General features: G+C 39.4%; 1 long non-coding RNA gene across 1 annotated transcript in view; it reads right to left on the reverse strand.

The window, feature by feature from the left end:
- The window catches only part of LOC135318853 (uncharacterized), a 38,472-nt gene extending 25,795 nt beyond the window's left edge, over positions 1–12,677 (reverse strand). Inside the window, exon 1 of the long non-coding RNA XR_010377238.1 lies at positions 12,545–12,677. This is a non-coding gene — a long non-coding RNA (uncharacterized LOC135318853). The remainder of the gene's footprint in view (positions 1–12,544) is intronic.
- Between the last annotated feature and the right edge of the window lie 8,255 nt (positions 12,678–20,932).

Below are 20,932 nucleotides of genomic sequence, written 5' to 3' on the forward strand. Positions count from 1 at the left end.
TCCAGGCAAAGCTCTGCCCTCTGGCTATTATAATGTATCACTGTTTTGTTTACAAATGGGTATTCGCTCTGCTAAATGGCAACGGGGTCCATGAGATTTTATAAATAGATGAAACGTTGGCACTGGGCTAATATCAGAACTTACGTACTTGAAAGTACAATGGGAAGCCTAGGGAAAATCATCACAGTTACCTGTGAAATAAATGCCTCTGGCAAATTAAAATCATTGCAACTGGCTACTTACGTCACTAGAGATTATTTATTTCAAGTATCATGCTCTTCATAGGATAACTCGATGTTAACTTTCAATTTTCACTCTTAAAAAATGAAGTCTCTGTTCCTACCCAAACACAACTTTACAACATCAGACCTAGTTTTCCTAATTCACACATTTCAGAGGAACCTCTAATCTTTGCTGTTAGATTCATTAAGCCGTTAGGACATTATGGCCATGCTATTTTAGTTCTGGACAAGGGGCTTTTATTTTTGACAGGAAACTTATTTCCTGAGCGCACAATGGAAATGACATTACCTCCTCGTTTGCTGATTGGTTTAGAAGGCGTCTGTGCTTCACTTCCATGCAACCTTCTTTATTAGTCAAAGGTGGCATTTTACAGATACACAGCAGGAAAGCTGTGTGGTGCTCGCTGTAACTCCTTTCATTTTATTTTTGACTTATGTGCTTTGTCCTGCATCTGTGTTTACCATGATAGTTACATTAATTCTGGCTCTATTATCATTCTTTATTCAATGAAGATGATAAAACTTCTATTTTTATCAGCAATTTTTTTTAAGCCTACATAGAGTACCGAAACAATATAATCATCGCACAAGAAGACACCATTAACCTTCATCAAATCTTTAACAATGGGATATATACAGGTTTGTTTTTTTTTTTTAAAGAAATAAAAGATCACACAAAGAACTGCAGTACTTGGCGACCTTTCTCAGTCTGCCTTCCCGCCCTTCATTCATACCCTGTTCATCAGAATGCCTGGCAGTTTCACATATGCATTTATCCCATTACTGCACTAAGATCAATCAATACACACTATGTAATGTTTTGTATATTTCCAGTCTTTTTTTTACAAATAGTATGAGACTGTGAATATCATTATTTAACCTGCCTTTATTTTTCAGTATTCTGTTTTTGAGTTTTCACCATGTTTTCCCTGCCTGAGTCATTTTTAGGTACTATACATTATGGGCTTTTTAAAATTGAAGTATAGTCAGTTACAACACATCAATTTCTGGTGTACAGTATAATATTTCAGTCGTACACACACATATATATTCATTTTCATATTCTTTTTTATTCTAGGTTACTAGAAGATATTGAATATAGTTCCTTGTGTGATACAGAAGAAATTTGTTTTTTTAAAATATATTTTATAGATAGTAATTAATGTTTGCAAATCTCAAACTCACAATTTATCCCTTGCCACCCCCGCTCCCCTTGGTAACCAGAAGTCTGTTTACTATGCCTGTGAGGCTGTTTCTGTTTTGTAGATGAGTTCATTATGCTCTTGATGGAGTACATCACAATTTATTCAATGAGCAGTTAAGAGTCTGTCCACTGTTTCACTGTCATAAACATGACTGTTCCACTGCATGTCTACATACCACACGTGCTGGGTTTTTCCAGAAGAGGACCTACTTACACGTTCGAATGTGCTCTCCTACAGCTTTACCAGGATAGTGCCATGTCCCCCTCCAGGGTATTTGTACAACCTTACACTTTAGGCAGCATATAGAAGTTTCCTATTTTCCCACAGCCATCCCAATGGTTAACATCATCAAACATTTCCAGTTTTGTCATTCTGATGGATAGGAAATAATATTTTACTACGGTTTTTTTAACTTCCTACGTAGAGATGAACTTGAGTATCTTTCTAGACATTTATTGGACATGGGTTTGTCATTGGATTTCCTATTCATTTTTTTCTCACATTTTTAGTTGTTGGTCTACTTTCTTATTAACTAGTATGAGCGCTTAATATATTCTTATCACTAATTCTTGGTCAATTACATGAATTGCAAATAGCCTTTCCCAACTGGCAACTAGTCTTTTCACTTGTATATGGTCTCTAGTTGAAGACTTAAAATTTTAAAGTATTCAAACTGGTCAATCTTCTCTTTCATATTGTGAGCTTTTGAGTGATGTTTAAGAAATCTTTCTCTACCTTGCAGCTACAAAAATATCTACTATGTTTTCTTTCAAAATCTTTACAGAGTAAGTCTCATTCGCTTGGCAGGGACTGCAAGCTATATCCCTAATTTTCTTTTTAATATGTATAATAAAATCTATTCTCACTGTAAGAGTTATTGAAACACAAACTCCTCATTTATTTTTAATGCTGCTTCTGTCCTGTATTAATTTGCTAAGTATTCATGGGTCTATTTTTGTCCTCTAAACTCTATGGCATGGGTCTAATTTACACGTTTATACCGAGGCTTGTCATCTGTTAGGACAAGACCCTCTAAGCCATGCAAACCCGGGCGGCATCATTGTTCAAATTAGAAAATGATTGCTCTTCCGCAGGATAGCTTTGGAAACCCTTGTCTTGTTCTTCCTTATTTCTTTTAAACTTATTTTTGTCTCACTGTTCTCCTGTGTGAATTTGGGATAAGACTGTCAAGTTCTATGAAAAACCCAACTGGAATTTTTCTTGGGATTGACTTGAAGCTAATAATTCATTTAGAGAGAATTATATTTTTATAATATTGTGGCTTTTCAACCATGAGCATGATTTATTTCCTAATGCAAGTCCTTACTAATATTGTTCTGCATGTTGTTATAATTTATGTTAGATTTATTTCCAGTTATTAGAGTTGCATGGAGATTCTATTTGGTTTTGATATTTGGCCAAAACCAGTTTTTAGTGGGGCTTCAACCTTGGTCCTTAACAGACTAAACAGCTGCAAGCCAACTTCAATATAATTTCTGGCATCCCTGAACTTGAGTATGATCAATAATTCTGTGATCACACAGGTTTCTTTCATATTTAAGCAGGGTTACAATGTCAGTAATATAAATAAGACCTATTATTTTGATTTATTGTGAATATTTGAATATTCATTTACAAATATATGTGAATAGTCTAGAAGTTACTCAGAAAGAATATTCTTATGCTGTTTTGTGATGAAAATCTGTTATTTGGAAATAAAAATGTTTATTTACTGTTGTAAAACCACAATGTTGTACTAACTAAAAATGACTGTAAAATATTAATATCAGGGAAAAAACTATTATAAACTTTCAAATGGTTAAACACGTGGGACAATAAATTTGAGAGTTAAATTAGAATTTGAGGATGAAATTAGAATATTAACAGAGAGTATGTCAGCTACTTAAGAAAGAATATTCAATACTTTTTGAACAAACAAATGTTTATACAATTTAAGTAATGCAAAGCAGAATGCTAGAGATTCCATGATAATTCTGATCTTTGTGCAACTGTTCAGCATACAGTATTTGAAAATTTAAATGAAGAGGACTAAGAACTCTAATTTTTAGATATTTAACTTCCTTCAAGGCGCTTTTCTCCTTCAACAGCTCTAATTGAAAATGAATGTCCATTTAACGGTGCAGATGTTCTGTGCAGAGGCTGCACAAACAGCCCCGCAGCTAAAATTGTGCAGAAATAACAATTCCGGCAGCATGAAATTTAAAAGATAATTCTGACAACAACCTTTAAACCATTCTTAAGTTTCCTTGGAGAAGTGGTACGTACTAAGGCAGAAGCAAGGAAAACAGAGCTGAGCCTGGAGCATTGTCTGGTGTCAGAAAGTTAGGAAGGTCTCAAAAGGGAACGGGGCAGGTTGAAAGGGCAAAAGAGCCAACCTGAGGGGGTCCCAGTGACCAAATATTTTGTATTTGAGACACAAAATAAATAATGATAGTATTGGATTTTAACCTAGAGAAAAAAATCCATGAATCCATACTAATATGAACAAATAAATAAGTAGGCAGGCAGAAGGAATGGCTCTCTGACAGAAAAATTCCAATTAATACACATAAAAGAGAGAGAAATAGTGGATCACCACAGTAATCAGTTATTTCAGGCAAGAGTTGGCCAGTGCACAAAGTACTAGGCAAAAATGAGGAGAGAAACAGGGACATTTTGCCTGGTCTCCAAATGTTTCCCTTAAGATATTTTCTTAAAAGGGGAAAAATCATAACTTTTTGGTGAAACAATGTGGCAGACACGAGCTTCAGCAAGTGACATGCCCGATAATAAGGACTATGGGTTCTCCCTGACAGGAAGCACTGATAAAGGCACAGCGGAACCGCGGTATTCCTGCCCAGGATGCACAAACTCTACCTGATCACGAGGAAACATCAGACAAACCCGGACTGTGACACACAAAGTAACTGACCAGTGCTCTCCAAAAGTGCGAGGTTCACGAAAGACAAGGAAAAGACTGAGAAACTCACAGATTGCAGAAGACCGAATTAAGTCCTTAACTGTGTTGTACTAATTTCTTACTCGTCATAATTATGTTCATGCAAGATATTAACATAAAAGCAAGCCAGGTGAGGGGTGTATGAAACTCTTTGGATTATTTGTGCTATTTCTGACAAATTTCTGTAAATTTAAAATTATTTGAAGATAAAAATGTAACCAAAAAGTACATACTTTATGTTGTTTGTATACAGGATTTCTACATATGTACTAGGAAAGACACCATTGAACACTAACTCTTTGATTATTTGGTTTAATCAGCTTCTGTTATAGTTGTTTTAAAATTTCCCACTATGTGGAATTATCACTTTCTGCTAATTCTTTCTGGTTTTGCTTTATGAATTTTGAAGATGTGTGGTTAGGTGCATACAAGCTTATAGTGTTTCTGTTCATGGAAGATTCTGTGTTGTTTTTATCCCTATAAATGCCTTTGCCTTTAATATTATTTTTTCTAAATTTAACATTACTAGAATATCCTTATTTTAATTATTATTAGTACAGTATACCTTTCCCATTCTTTTATTTTCTTCCTTTCTGCATGTTTTTGTTTCATATATAGACTTTGCAAGAAGTTTATAGACGGGTTAGATAGTAGTCACAATTTTTATCTTTTCATATAAAAGTTTAATCCATTCATATTTATTATAATTATTGATATAGCTTTTAAAAATATTTTCTTTTGTGTTTTTATCTTTGGCAGTGTCTCTCAATAACCATTCTCCCTTCCTTCTGAGTGAACAGACCTCTTAGCTGGGCACATGGCTGACTGCAGTAAATATCACATGTCCCAGCCACCCTGGAGTTAAGTTTGAGTAAGTAACTATATTTTGGACAGTGGGATATAATGTATACAGCCTTCCAGAGTCTTTATTAGAGATCTCTTGCTTCTTTTTCTTTGCCCTTTCCAGCATTTTTGTACCTGCTATATGAACTCGTCCTTAGACCATAAGGATAAGGACCACATCCTAGGGATGGCTGAATGGTGAACTGAATAATCTCTCAGGATAGCATTGAACCAAGCTCTGGACTTCTTATCTTTGGACATTCATGTGATTAATGTGAGCATAAAATAAACATCTTCCTTATTTAAATCAGTATGTGTTGTGTTGTGTGTGTGTGTGTGTGTTTCTTGTGGCTTAACAAATCTACCTTTTGCCCATAATTTTTCTCCTTCTGTGACTTCTTTTGGGTTGGCAGATAATTTTCTACACACCCTTCTTTTTCTCTGCATGCATGGAGAGGAATATAGATCTTATTATTATTTTTTTCCCCACAAATGTACTTAATTTTAAAAAATAAAGTCTAAAGTTTTTTCTAACTTTCTTAAGCAAGATACAGACCATATTATACTCAAATAGACACTGGATTTCCCTGTCCCCATTCTGCTATTATTATGCAGATGCATTGCTGACCAATAGAACCTTCTGTTATGATAGAAATGTTCTGTATCTGAACTGTCCGATGTGGTAGCCACTCATGGCTGCTGAGTGCCTGAAATGTGTTTAGTGTGACTGAGGAAATGAATTTCTAATTTAATTTAAATTAATTTAAAATGAAATTTTTAACAGCCCCATTTGACTAGTAGCTAAAACATCAGATTATGCAGGTTGACTTTTAACATTTGTTTTGTCTCTATCATTTAAATAAGAGATGAGTCAGGACGTATCTGAGTTGTACTTTCTGCCTGGGAGTTCTGTCTCTTTCCTACGACAATCGGGTGTGTTTCAGGGTCTACCTTAACCCCCACCATCACTCATTTCTTACCCTCCTTTCCTTTGGAGTCCCAAAATACTTCATCTCAAATCGTCCAATGTAAGCCCTTGATTTCACAGACAGGAAGACAGACTAAGAGAGTTAAACCAAATTATCACATTTAATTAGTTTTGTGTGACATTTCATACTCTGTCCTGGTTCCTGACTTTTAAAGCATCAATTTCATCATACTTGTATAACATGACTACATTAAGTATTGCCCATAGTACTGTCTATTGATTAAGGATTAGGAATATTCTTTTTTTGTATTGAGAACTTTTTTTCATGGTATGCTCTTCTATAAATCCGATAGGAAGTGCTGAATTATGTTAACAGTGGCAGTAGTTTAATCCTCATTTGAGAATACCAAAATAGTAAGGCAAATGGACATCATTCTCAACATAAATTTAAAGTGCTCTTATAAGTACAAGGCGTTAGTACATATTACATACCTGCATTTACATTGTTTTAGTTTGATATGATAATCTATCATAAAATATTGTAACATCCAGTTGAAGTGAAAAAAACCCCAGGCATTTAGCATTTTTTGTGTGTGTTAGAGTGCATAAAGGATTATGTTTAAATACCCTGAAATGCTGACAAAGAAACATTTTTTTTTTTGGCAAAGGAAAGTGCTGAATGGCAATTTTTACATTTTTAAAAAAGTAAGTAAGAAGTAAGGCCTTTAAAAATTTAAGTCTCACTAGACTAGAATAGAAATTTCGAGCTCAAAGAGACCTTAGGAATAATCAAATTCAATCCCTTCTCCAGGAATGACATTGAATTTTAAGGACGTTAACTACCTTCTCTTTGAAAACACAGCAAATTAGACAGAACCAGAGCCACAGTGAGGTCTGCTGTTCCCCGTCAGGCGTGCGTCCCTCTGAACCAGGCTGTCTCTTTAGACACCATGTTTGGTGAGAATGTATTTTAAAGACTATGAGATGGTACTTTTCCTACAAGATTTGTTCCACAGTAAGTTCATGTACCTTTTGCTTAGCTTGTAGGATGGAATGAAGTGCATGGCGTTTCTACGTCATTATTCTCAGGGGCTAAGGGAACTCTTTGCTGCCACTGATCACAAATAAAAAGGAAGCAGTATTATTGTTAACTGCATACCTTGTCCTCAACATTTCTAATTTAATGATAATAACCCATTTCTCTCTATCATTTGTGTCATCATCAACCGGGGTATAATGTTTCTTCATGAGAGGGTTCATTGGTTCAGTGAGATTTTATTAAGCATATACTACTCCCCAGAAACAGTGCTAGGCACTGGAGCGCCAAGCTAAGTGAAGGTCCATGACCTCCAGGCAGGATGCATCCTGTGGTGGAAGTGATGCTTACACACTCTTTGCGTTGGCAGCAATCGTGTCGAGGGACACAGCGTAATCAGGAGAATCCACAGCGTCAAAAGGCACAAAGATCTTACAGAACAGAAGAGTACTGATTGTCTGGGTAAAATAAAAGCTATTGATAACCTTAGTGATTTGAAGGATGAGGTGAAATGATGGAATAACTTCTGAGGAAATTACAGTGGCAGCGTTGAGTGCTCAGCTGAGGCTGGAAACTGAAGCCGGAAGGAAGCTGACAGTTTTGCAAGAATAAAGTGGCCCCGGGACTGGAAGGCTACTGCAGGTGGGGAACAGCTGAAGTGACAGTGACACAGTCGGTGATCTGGAGTAGGATTTGGTCAGAGGGAGCCATTTTGGAATTTAGATTTTCCAGGAATGCTAAAATGTATTAGTGAGCGTTCTCTGGAGAATAACAAGCTATGTATCTGTAGATAGCTAGCTAGCTAGCTAGCTGTATGGTGGATAGATGGATGGATACATAGATACATAGAGAAGAGAAAGAACATTACAGACTGAGTTGTGTCTCCCCCAGCCCCCACCCCCAATTCATATGTTGAAGCCCTAACCCCCAATACAATGGTATTTGGAGATGGGACTTTTGGGGGGTAATTAAGTTCAAATAAGGTCATGAGGGTGGGGCCTGCATGATGGGATTAGCGTTCTTTTAAGATGAGACTCGAGAAAGCTGGCTCTCTCTTCCCCTCCATCATCAGAGGACACAGCAAGTAGGCGCCATCTGTGAGCAAGGAAGAGTGTCTTACCAGGAAATGAACCCTGCTAGGACCTTGATCTTGGACTTCCAGCCTCCAGAACTGTGGGAAATAAATTTCTGTTGTTCAAGTCACAGCCTATGGTATTTTGTTATGGTAGCCTGAGTAGACAGAAAGACAGAGAGAGAGATTGAGAGAGAGAGAGATTGATGTAGGAATGTTGACTCTTGTGATTGTAAGTCTTGCAAGTCTAAAGGGTGTGGTTCAGGTCAGCAAGCTGGACACTAAGATGAGAGATGATGTCACAGCTTTGAGTCTGAAACTCAGGGCAGGGAGGCAGATGAAAAATGTAAGCAGGATTGGATGTTGCCAACTTGGTAGGACCCAGGGATGGGCTGTAGCAGAGAAAACAAAACTTCTGCCTTTGGAGTTGAGGGCGAGCATGTGGAGAGCTACACCACTGGGTAATTCGTCCACAGAAGTCATCCATTTGTTGGCGACATTAGGTATAGGACATAACTAATGTTCCTTTCTTATTGTTAGAACACCTTTCAAATCTTTTTGCATGTTCTCTCTTTGGTGGCCCCCTGTGCAACATGAAGATAGAGTAGCCAGTGATATTTCCAATTCATCTTCAGCCTAATAACTTGTCTGTATTTTTTTCATTTGCAATTACAATATTTAAGATATTCACATGTCTTTTTTTCATTGTTGCCTAACAGTAGATTATTTTCTCAAAAACACATGTATGACTGTGACTACCATCATTTCAAATTTACTGAATAGGAAATACAGTATTACATGTAATCAGCCTCATGTTCCAATGATCAACTTCTGATTTTGAAGAGAATTTGGTTTTATTATCTGTATTATGAAAAACTAAAAGGCAAAAGCAGTGCCCAGATGGTTATGCAGAGGGAGCCCCTGCTTCGCATTTGCAAACCCATAGACACAGCACGTGCATTTATTTGCAGCTTAAACATTATTAAGCCAGTGGAAGCCATTCATCTGTACCATAGTAATACTGTTCTACATTTAAGTACAGGAAGACTCTTGGCTCTGATTCCATGTTGACAATAGCCTTACTTGTGAAAAATATAATAGTTAATCCAAGAGAATTAAGCGTGTAAATCTTATCCATGACAAAATATAAGTTGTTTTCAGAGCAACTGAAGGAATGCAGTGTTATTACTAAGATGCTGACTCTTTTATATTGTCTATGTGTTTTAATAAAAACATACAGCACTCTAAGCAGTAAACAGTACCTTCCCGTCAGGTCTGTCCCTGAAACAATCCAGTTAACCTACACGCAGCAGGGATAGTTTTACTTTACATATTGTCTTATAAGTACTTGTTTAAAGTTCATGAAGCCAGAGGATTTTTCTAAAATGTGCCTACTAGATACTACACCACCGAGTCACAATTTTGTTCAAAGAAGAAGGAAAAAAAGGCCTTCTATGTTTTATGAAATTCCCATTCTGAAGAGGGGGGATAAATGGTTCAAAAGTGGGTTGATTGTAAATGGACTCTAAAGGGTGGAAGAAATTCCTTCCAAATCACAAGTCTTCACCCCCAGCCTGTTCAGCCTCCACCACCTGGAGCTCAAATGCATGAAGTGAGAGAAACGAAGGTACGGGTCCACCCAAGTCCATTTCAAATATTTCAAAGACATCTCCTTTCTACTGTGACTTTTCAGATGACCTTCAGTATATTGTTTGCACCTATACTCAGCACTTTAAAGAAATCACACTCCTCTCCTGCTTGATACGCTTTTATCATGCTATTAGTGAATTCGTCTTCCGGTACTTCCAATGTATTTAAAAAGTTTTATATGCTGCGTTCATTGCAAGTCTTCTGATACGCTGGGAAAGTATATGCCAGGATCATTATAACCTTCCTCTGCAATTCCCTCATATCCATCAAGTAAATGACTAAATTAGCAGATAAATACATTACATACGTGACTGCCTCTGCGCCTGGAGTCACCAGAGGCAAATGGTCAGGAATGACTAATTCGTGCCCTGGGGCATCTTATCACCGCCTCCCTGTGATGGATAATGTGAGTCTCTAAATTCAAATCAATTTCAATTGCTTTCTGATAGCGTATTTTCCTCTTATATTTATCAAATGCACTTACGATAGATAAACAAGTGTAGATTAGGAGGCTGTATGAAGACACACTAGGCACCTGGTTTCATTTTTTTTTTTTCTTATAGGGCTTCCTTTTTTTTCATACCCGACTCAGCATTTTGAAAGTGTTTGCCTCCTTCAACTGTGTGTCCTTTGTCAACATTTGGAGACAGCCAGTGTGCACCGCCATTTCTTTTACTTAATAAGTGTACTTGTGAGTATTTCAACATTTTCTCATCAAGCAAGTGTAAATGTTAAGAGCAGCTCTGCTGCTTCAAATCACTGCTGAGTGGCTGTGAGTTGCAGGATTTACCTGGATGAAAATATCAAAGAGGGAGTTGATATTTCCCCGAATGTTTTCTTTGAGAAAACAGTAAAAGTTACAGACACAAGCTCTGACATGGGATTTACTTAGGTTCCAGTTATTCGCCCAGCAATAGCCATCACATCGATTTGCCCTTCACTTTTACAACATATCCTTCTTTATTGATGAGAACTGACCACAGCTTGCTCAGAGCTTAAAAATTAATTTCTAATTTCATATTATTGAGATGAGGGGTCTTTAAAAGGTTTTTGTAATATTTGTTCAAATTATAAATAGATGGAGATCTCCCGATTGACTCTGAATGGATCAAATCAATTTCCTTCTAATGTCGACTAATTAATAATTATCCTTCATTTCTTTCTCATCGTGCTCTTATTTTTGTGCACATGATCATTGAAGATTGTCTACTGACTGCGTCATAGTGGAGATGCTGGTCAGTCTTGCGCAACAGTAACATTGCAGGAAGAGCTATTCAATGAGGTGACTTCGAAAGGGAAGCTGTGCTTTAGTTTAGTTATGAATGAGGGCATTGCTGAGTTCAAAGGTATTGCCAGAGGTAACATAGTGAAGTGCTTCTTACTGAAACCATTCAGGATAGCTCTACGGGCATTCACTTGAATTAGTTTATCAGTTAGAACTATTAATATTGTAAGTGACAAAATTCAACTCAAATCATCTTAATCAAAAATGGAAAAGGTGTGTTTCGCATGCCCAGAAAGGCCAGAGGTAGGGAGGTGCGGGGCCTGACTGGATACAGACCCGGCGAGGTCAGTGGCTGGTTCTGTCCCGATTCTGGGTCCTGCTTTGTTTTGGCTTCATTCTCAGGCTCTGCATCGTGGTCCCTGCGAGCACTGGGCTCCCATCACTCTCTCTGTTAGTAGCTGCACTGAAAAATAGCACACCTCTTTCCCTGAAGTCCCAGTAAAAGATCCTTAGCCTGACTTTCACTGGCCTGACTTGGGTGATGAGCTCATCCCTGAATTCATCTCTGTGCCTGGGGGCTGCGACCAATGTAAACTTGGTCACATGGCTTTGGCTGGGAACAGGGGTTGGATAAGCCTTCCCTAAACCACCTGCTCTGTGTGTGGATGAAAGGGAGTGCGGTGCAGGGTCTGAACTATACCCAAGATGAGGTGCTGCCTTGACATCTGAAACCGGGTGGGCCTTGCACAGCTAAACCACAAGGTCCCGCCCCGATTCTGCTCTGCAGATAAGGTCACCCCGGCAAACCACCTTCCTTCTCAAGAGGACCGGGTACAGTGCCTGCTTAGCCCCGAGTCGTGGATTTCAGCTCCCTACCAGCCTGTGGAATTATTCAGACAAGCGAATCATATCCTTCTGCAGGAATCGGGGGACCTCCACCCTCTGGAGACACCAAGCCTCTCGGTACTACCTGCCTTGCACAGCCCCGGGTTGTTCACTCTGCTCCCGGGGCAATCTCCTTGTGGCCCTGTGTGGCCTGCAGTGTCTTCCTCCCTGATTGTGAGTAGACGGGACTCAGAGAGAGTGGTCAACTGCCTCTGACCAGTGTCAGGTGTCCCGTGTCTGGCCACCTCCATCACACAAGGGTGGGAATCTGCCCTCACTGATGTGCTGAATAAGGGGTGACTGAAACAGGAAGATTCCTCTGAAAATCAGGGGTTAATGCCACACAGGGATGAATGAATGCTGCCGGAGAGGGCCCTAACTCACTAAAGTTAGTTTCAGTTTAGATCCACAATTCAAGTCAACGCATATTCTCCACACCTAGAACCCCTGGTCGGAAGCAAGAATAAAACTCCCATCATTTCAGTTTAGAGCCCCTTACCTGACGCAGGTCAGGGTTGTGAAGTGAAGAGAACCAGGATGATTTCCTAGCTGACGAAGCACTGCATGTTATTATCTCTTCTCTCTCTCTTTTTTGTTTTTGGAAATTTGCTGCACTCATTTTAAGGCTCTGATAAGTCCTGTAGTAAAGAAAATATCTAATCACTATTTTAGATCAAGAATTTCTCAGACATATTTGACACAGTACATTTTTCTTATCATCTATTAATATTTAATTAAAATATTTAATAGGATATAACACTTTTTGGGATTGCTGATATATTCTTCACCTCTGGAATGTTATGTTTTTAATAACTTGTTTGGAATACCATGGGAATATCTTAAATCTTAATAATCCTACTGAATATAGTCATTACAAACGAATATTGTATAACATCTGGGAATTATCTATGTGGTCCTATCCTTAAGAGGTCTATACTAGAAGGAAGATTAGACTCACTCGTATTAAATCAATTAAGTTGAATTTCAGTTCTTTCATTCATTTCTCTAGGTTAAATCCTTAAGGCTGTTTCTTCCTTAATATAATTTCAGGATATAAATCCGATTGTTATAAAACCAAAAAAAAAAATTATCAAGATAGTTCTCTCTCTTTTATCATAAATCCTTGGGGAAAAATAAAATTAACCTCAGACTTTCTGACCTAAAATCCCAACATATTTTAAGAGACTAATATTTCAAGTACTAACTTCTTTTTTGAGAAAACTATGAAAAAAACCACACTTCTCATATTTGTCTTCTGTGGGCTTCACCACATACCCTCCTGAAAGACCATATTAAAAAATGACATGTGATGCAAGTTATGATAAATGGTTCACATAAATTGTCTGCACAATTCTTGTTACACAATAAGGAATCAATTATGCCAGTAAAAAGAACAATACCCCCAACCCATGATTAAGTAATGCGGTCTGGTTGTGATTTGAAGCGTATTTCATTTGTCATTTGAGCATGCCAACTAATCACTATGTAAATATTCCAAGGGACTTATCTTTGCTGTCTTTAATCTGTACCATGTAATTATGCAGAATTTGAGGAAATCTTTTTGTGAAAGAATGTGATTGGCTGTCAGGGAGGAAGGTAGTTTTATTTTTTACAATGAAAGCAATCATGATAGTTCAGCTATAACAGGGAAATTTACCAACGTAATTATTTTTGTTTTTAAAACAATGTTACCTTAATATGAGTAAAGAAGGTCAAGAAATCTACTTTGAAGTCATAGAAAAGACATAATCACAAATATTTTGACTATTTAAAAATAAAATACCTTAGATGGAAAGGAGATTCATTGCATTCATTAGCCAAGTATTCTGACACGGGGGCAGTGTACGGGACTTGGGGTATGTTTCATATTAAATATTAAAATATTCCAAGTTGCTAAAAATCTCATATGATTCTACTAGGTCCAGAAAATTAATTTTTGAAAACTTTATGAATAATTTTTTTTTAGAAAAGACATTTGAATCCTCTCCAGCTCCGCACTGACAATGTAGACGTAAGGGAAGTATAGTCACAAATAAAGTGGTGTATGTAAACACTCCCACGCTCCTCCTCCTCTCCTGGACAATTATTTTTTGAATTTATATACATGATATAAAAGCAGATTCTCTTGAAACATATACAGATGACCAGCTCTGTATCTATAACCCAAGGGAACAGCAACAGGACTGGAGTGCTAGCAGATACAAAACAGATACAAATCTGTATCATATACATGTCACGTATGTGCACTTTTTTTATGGCTGCAGTAACACATTATCAAACATTTACCTGCTTAAAACAACACAGATTTATAGTTCTCCAGGTCAGAAGCCTCACTGGGCTAAAATCAAGGTGTTAGCAAGGCTATGTTCTTTCCGGAGGCTCTGAGGGAGAATTGATTTTCTTGGATTTTCGAGCTGAGGGGGGCCTCCTGCCTGCCCTGGCTCCTGGCCCTTCCTCCATCCTCAACACCAGCTGTGCAGTATCTCTGCGTCTCTGACTCTGACCCTTTTGCCTCCCTTACATTAGGACCCTTGTGATTCCATGGGGTCTGCCCAGATAATCCAGCATAAACTCCCCATCCCGAGATCGTTGACTTAACCACGTCCGCGGGATCCCTTCTGCGACAGAAAGTAACACACTCACTGGGGATTGCGACGCCGTCATCTTTGGGGGACCATTAGTCTACCTGTGGCAGGTAGACTATATACTTATACACCTCTGTATTTATCTAATGGATAGAATTTTAGCCTACACATTTAGGATTAGAATAAATATAACTTTACTTTTTATAACTCAGTTTAAATTCTCTTTTGAGCACTGATTTTATAGGTTCCTCAAAAACCATTTCAGCCAGTTCAGGGTTGTGTCCATATAACGTTGAGGTCTGGGTGGGGAGGTATATGAGGAGGGCTCAGAGGGCCCTGGGTCTTCAGTCCATACAGGTTTGCCACTGAGATGTCCCTCATTCCCCTTCGAGAGGGTACATTACTTAGCAGCAAGAGGTCATCTCATTCCTAGCTGACATGTATGCATCCATCCATTCATTCAATAAATAGTCATTGAGTGTCTATGTGAGTTGGTAACTGTACCCTTGGAACAGAAAACATGAAGAAGGCATCAAACCTGGGGAGGGTATGGCTCCATGGTAGAGTGCATGCTTAGCACGCACAAGGTCAAGGGTTCGATCCCCAGTACCTCCAGCTAAATAAAAAAAAAATAAATAAATGAACCTAATTACCACCCCTCCCCCCAAAAAAACAAAAGAAGGCATCAAACCTAATCTCAAAGAAACCACTGTCTAGTAAGACAGACCCATAAAGAACTCGCTGTAATACATTCTAGCAAGGGCCACGATGGAGCTGTGCATGAGGTGCCAGGCGAGCACTGAGAACAGGGGTCTAATCTAGCTGGGGAGGGGGCAACGTTTGATTAGTAAAGGCTCCCTGAGCTGCTGACATGTGAGCTGAGACTTAAAAGATGTGAAAGAGTTAGCTAGGAGTATATGGGACCTGCGAGAGCCAGACCTCAGCGTTCCTTGAAGACTAGAGATGTATTTTCAATTCAACTCAACAAATACTTATTGACCTGCGATGCACGCTAAGGGAGCCACCATGACCTGTGAGAACGTTTAATGCCGATACTTCCCCTTGTCAAGGGGACTGGGGAGAGCTTCTCCGAGGAAGTTACAGACATTAAACAAGTAATTACCATTGTGATGAGGGCAGTGGAACAAGGCTATGGTCATGCAGGGGAAAACAATTCAACCCAGTCAAGGGGGTAAGGGACTGCCGCATCAAGAGATGGATGTTTAAACTGAGACCTGAGCAATAAGTAGCTTTTAGCAAAGGAGAGGAGGAAGAGTCGGGCATTGGAAGGAGAGTGAGGAAGCAGCTAGAGCATCCAGACAAGTCTGAGTCTGGCTGCATGGTGTCAGTGGGCATGGAGTGAGGCCAATCTCTTCAAGAATTATTTAGGATGTGTAATATTTATTAACCTCCTCTGATGTTTTGAAGGCACCATGCTAAATTATGGAGCTACCATAATGGATGGCACCATGCTAAATATTTTCAAACTGGTTAATCTATGAGATGTACAGTACAGACACAAAAGCACGGGCTGGATCACAGAGGTTTTATACGCCACGTGTCATTCTGGTGTCTTAAACAAGGGTACTCTGACATTGTGGCACCTGCATTTTGTCATCTAGTGCCTGTTTGGGTGATGAATTTGAGGGCAACAAGATTCTAGTTAGGAGGAGACGTAAAAAGACAGTGAAGTAGTTCAGGTGAGTGATGAAAGGAGCTGGACCAGCACTGGGAGACACAGAGAAGAAGAAACACAAGTCAGAAAGGGTTGGGAGGTGAAATTATGATGAAATGAGGTAGAGAGAAAAAAAAAAAGAAAGAGAAAAAGGTGAGCTCCAAGTGTGACTCCCCAGTTTCCAATATCAAGGACTGAGAACGAGACATGTGAATCCACGGACAAACAAGACTGAGGTGACGGGCACAGAGGAAGCACCCAGGACCACTTGTCGATGACTGATAACATTACATCCTGGATTATTCTGCCAACTTAAACCCAAGGATAATCCCTTAATTTTCACCTGATTTTTCCACATGATGAGCCCAAGTTTTAAAAATTTTTATTGAAATCACTGGTGATCACTATTTCACTGTCAATTTATGGGATGCTTTAATATGATGGTGGTGGGGCAGATCCCCAAAAGACAGTGTCTTGGGAGAAAATTTGTTATTCGTCAATGCATTATTTTTGTACTCAATACACTTGCTCCCTTGTGGGTAAATTGTTCCCTTCTTGGAGCATTGGAAGAACAGCTACTAAAGAGCTGTTTATTTTTGTATGAATAGCTTTCAGACATACTGTTTACTGACACTGATCAAATTACAATGGCAACCACACAAGCACTCTTCCCACAGTGCCCTTCTTCTCTTGTGGTCACCACGCACGCAAAACTACACTCTGGGTAAAAAGAAAGAAATACACGAAACATACATGCCAGAGACCAAAAAGAAATAATTACAAAATAATTTCCAAATCCCAGAGTTGGTGCCAGCTCACACAGCTCATGCCCTTTGGGGTTTGCAGCTCTTTACTGGTTATTGTGAATGCATTTTGTCACACATCTTGTGACACATCAAACCTTGAGGTCCAATTTTTCACTTTATTTATATAAAAAATATGACTTTAATTTCACAATAATATAATAGGTATGGTCAGCATTCACATCAATAAAGAACTGCCAACAGGAGTCTCAATCATGGAAAAAAAAATGCTCTTCCTAGAAGTGCATTATGTTCTTGTTTCTCACGCCGTTTCTTCCAGAAATCATATGTTTCGTTTAGCTCTAGTTCACTCCTGTCCTAACTTTTACAAAACTTGACTTTCTGTTCCTTCTATATTACTGTGTCGGCTTCAATTTCATAATTGATTAACTTATAGAATAAATTAGTTATAATTTTTTTTAAAAGACAGAATTTAAGATGTACAAATCTTTATTATAGATGGATAGGTGAGAACTATGAGCAAAACATTTTTACACAGATTTTTTAAAGCATAAGAAGGAGACAAACATTTTCAGGCTGCCAGCTTTGCCAGCCAAGTTCATCTCTCTTCCCGACCTGCCGTCCCTGCAGACTGATGACACGAGCCTCTGAATCTGGCTAAACAATGGCCACAGGGCCGCACGCAGCTCGGGAAAAGTCTGAATGGGGCTGACTTGCTCTCTTCACCAAGGACTTAAAAATGGAATTTAAGAAATCGTTACGCTAAACCGAAGCCATTTTGTTCAAATAAACTGCTGGAAATATCTTGTTTCTTTGGCTTTTTTCAAAGACAGTGAAAACATCTAACCCTTCCTGATCAGGCAGATGTAAACAAAGAGAAAGTCTGGTTTATTGTCTGGTAATGACTTAACAAAATAACTCCGAGCCACGGGTTAAAGTCCCTTCAGACACAAACTTTCAGGCCATCTGTCGTTAGAGTTTTCATAGGTGAGAAGGGACTCAGGTGCTCAGAACTGAACACTTTCTCTCTGACAGCTTTGAAAAGTTAGGGGGTTTGCAAAGTGCCGACTGTTTCCGGAGACAGTTCTCCCAGAGGGGCTTCAACATCGTCTTTGTAAGTAAAATGACTCCTTTTAACAGCTCAGGTGCGAAAACTGGCTCACGCAGGTCCTAAAATATACAGTTGGAGTTTTCTATGGCCTCCTACTCTTGATGGACAGACAATCCAAAAACTTCCTAACCTCAAGCACCCTCTGTCCTCAGCTGTCGGTTCTGCCTCCTGTGTCTTACACAATTACAAAGATCAATCAACCCGCAAAGGCAGAAAGAAATCTCTCTTCACCGCGTGGGCTAACTCTCTCTGAGGCCACTCCTGTCCCAGCTGCCTGGACTCGCAGGTCTGACGTGACCCTGTGCCAAGTGCGGCTATGAAGCCCCTGGAGTGGCTGTGAGGCAGACGGGCGGGATTTCCTTCTACTGAAGGCCTGGCTGCACGTCCTCAGGAGAGGAGGAAGGATGTCCCTTCCCCGGTGTTCAACTGCCTGTATTGTCCCTCCGTGCCAAACGGACTGGGGTTCCCACTGTTCACTCTTTATGACACTGTGGTTTGAGTGGCTCACGAGCAAAACCACTTCCTGTGGTTTAAAATCTGTAGTTCAGGGGTCGGAGTCCAGGCCAGAGTCAACTGGGCCACCAACCCAGAAACATAGCCTCTGTCACCACCCCATTCTAGGGCCAGGGGCCATCACGCTTGCCCCGAATCTCTGATTTCCACAGGGACTTTATCCTAGGAATCTGCTGTCCTTCACGATCCTTCTTGCTTCTACTCCTAGGTCTTGGAGAGGACCTAGGACCTCTTAGATGAAAACTCTCTTTGAGAAGAGAGTTTCGATCTCTTCCAGAAGGTGTTGGGGTCCTACTCAAATCTCTTCCTTCCTCAGTCACCTTCAAGGTTTAATTAATAATGCTTTCTTTGAAAGAATAAAGACCTTATTAGCGTTCCTGCTACACCTTTGCACGTACCAAGCTGTTGGCTCTACCTGGTCTGCATCTGCACCTCACCTGTGTTCTTAATCGATCGCTCTGTTTTTCTCTCTCTCTCCATCTTTTCCCTCTTCCTCTATATCTCTCCAACTAGCATATTCGTTACCCTTTTCTCTGCTTCGCTATGTTAAATTTTGCTAGCAATACCTCATCCATAGATGAATAATGGATGTGCCAGGATCTCAGGGTTGATTTGATTTGGGATTCACATGGTGGGATGGAAAAGAAATCTGGAGAAGAAATGACGGCATCCTGAGGACAGGTGTCAGGCCTTGATGAGCAGTGCTATGAACTGCGGACGGAAGGCAGACCCTCTAGATGATTCCACACACATCCACCTGACTGATTTAAAGAGTGCCGGCGGAATCAACGCCACCGAGAGACTTAAAAGACAGGAGTGATTCTGTAGGCAAAGCACAGATTTAATTTGAGAGTGCATGTAGATTTCTAAGTGGGAAAGGCCAGCACCCTGATAGAATTTCCAGAACCAAAGGTGACCACAGTGGACCGAGATAAGGCTGCCAGGCTGGCAGCATCCACGCCCCTGGTCACAGATGGTAGAGTCTGCCCTCCATTCTCACTTAAAACCAAAAGAATCACCATCGGTAAAAGTGCAGTTTTGCTCTCTCTCAAAAGGGTATCAAGAACTTTCTAGCATATTTTACATAAAGAAACATGGAGCGTGCTTCCTGAGCCTTAGTGGTCTTCTGTGAATTTCCAGTTCAGAAGACTCTGACTGTGAAAACTGTTTGGGGCCAGGGAAGCCTCGGACATGTAAATCAGAACTTGGACACAACTCTTCAAATTTGAAAATCTAAACCTGTTCTAAAACATCCTGGGAACATTTATCAGATGACTTCATAGCCCTGGTCCAAGCCCTAACCCTAGAGAAAGGACTGGGGGAGGCTGTGGCTCAGTGGTAGAGTGCCTGCTTAGCATGCACAAGGTCTTGGGTTTAGTTCCCAGGACCTCCATCAAAAAACAAACAAATAAATAAACCTAATTATCCTTCCCCCCTAAAAAAAGTAAAGGAGGAAAAGGAGAACCTGTTATAAAAAGGAGCACAACACACTCTCCATCAACCTCCATTGTCCTCTGAATGCCTCTGCTTTTTATTTTGAAATTTATGTCCAGTCACATGATTGTGTTTCTGCAGCCAGTTAGGATAAGGAAGTCTAGAAAAATGGAGAAGGACAGGAAGAAAGGACAAAGAGTTTTGTATGTGGATTAGTTTGATGAAATGTTATGAAGGCATAGCTAATGAGTAGCCTTTTTTGACTCAATTATAAATAAAATACTTCCTCCATTTCTTTTTTCTTGTCTTAAGACAAAGCTTCACTAATCATGCATAAAGAGCTTTAAGAAAAGGTCTTATCCATACCGAGTGGTACAAAACTAGGCAGGCCGACACACATAAAGCGGTGGGTATCACCTGGCACTTCCAGTTTTCAGCTTGATATCCAAACTTACGTTTCTTTCAGCAATTGTTTATGTGGGTAAACCGATTAATACCACTCTCAAGTTATCTGTAAAGTTCTTTTTAACCATTTCAGATAAAAGAAAAATAAAGCTGAGGTTCAAAACATACAAAACATTGTAAGGGACTACGTTCCCACAAACCCTAAAATGTCGGTATCTATTTTCTGTAAATATGAGATTTAAATTCACAATCATGTTTTTTCAAAACCGATTTGTGCATTAGAATTCATCTACTCACAAACTCTCATTTTGCAGATAACAAACCAGAGGCCAAAGATGTTAAGAGACTTGCCCGCAGGCATCAAGCTAATTAGCACTGAATCAGAGATTCTGGAGTGGTG

The sequence above is a fragment of the Camelus dromedarius genome, chromosome 22 (assembly GCF_036321535.1).
Source record: "Camelus dromedarius isolate mCamDro1 chromosome 22, mCamDro1.pat, whole genome shotgun sequence".
Taxonomy (NCBI): domain Eukaryota; kingdom Metazoa; phylum Chordata; class Mammalia; order Artiodactyla; family Camelidae; genus Camelus; species Camelus dromedarius.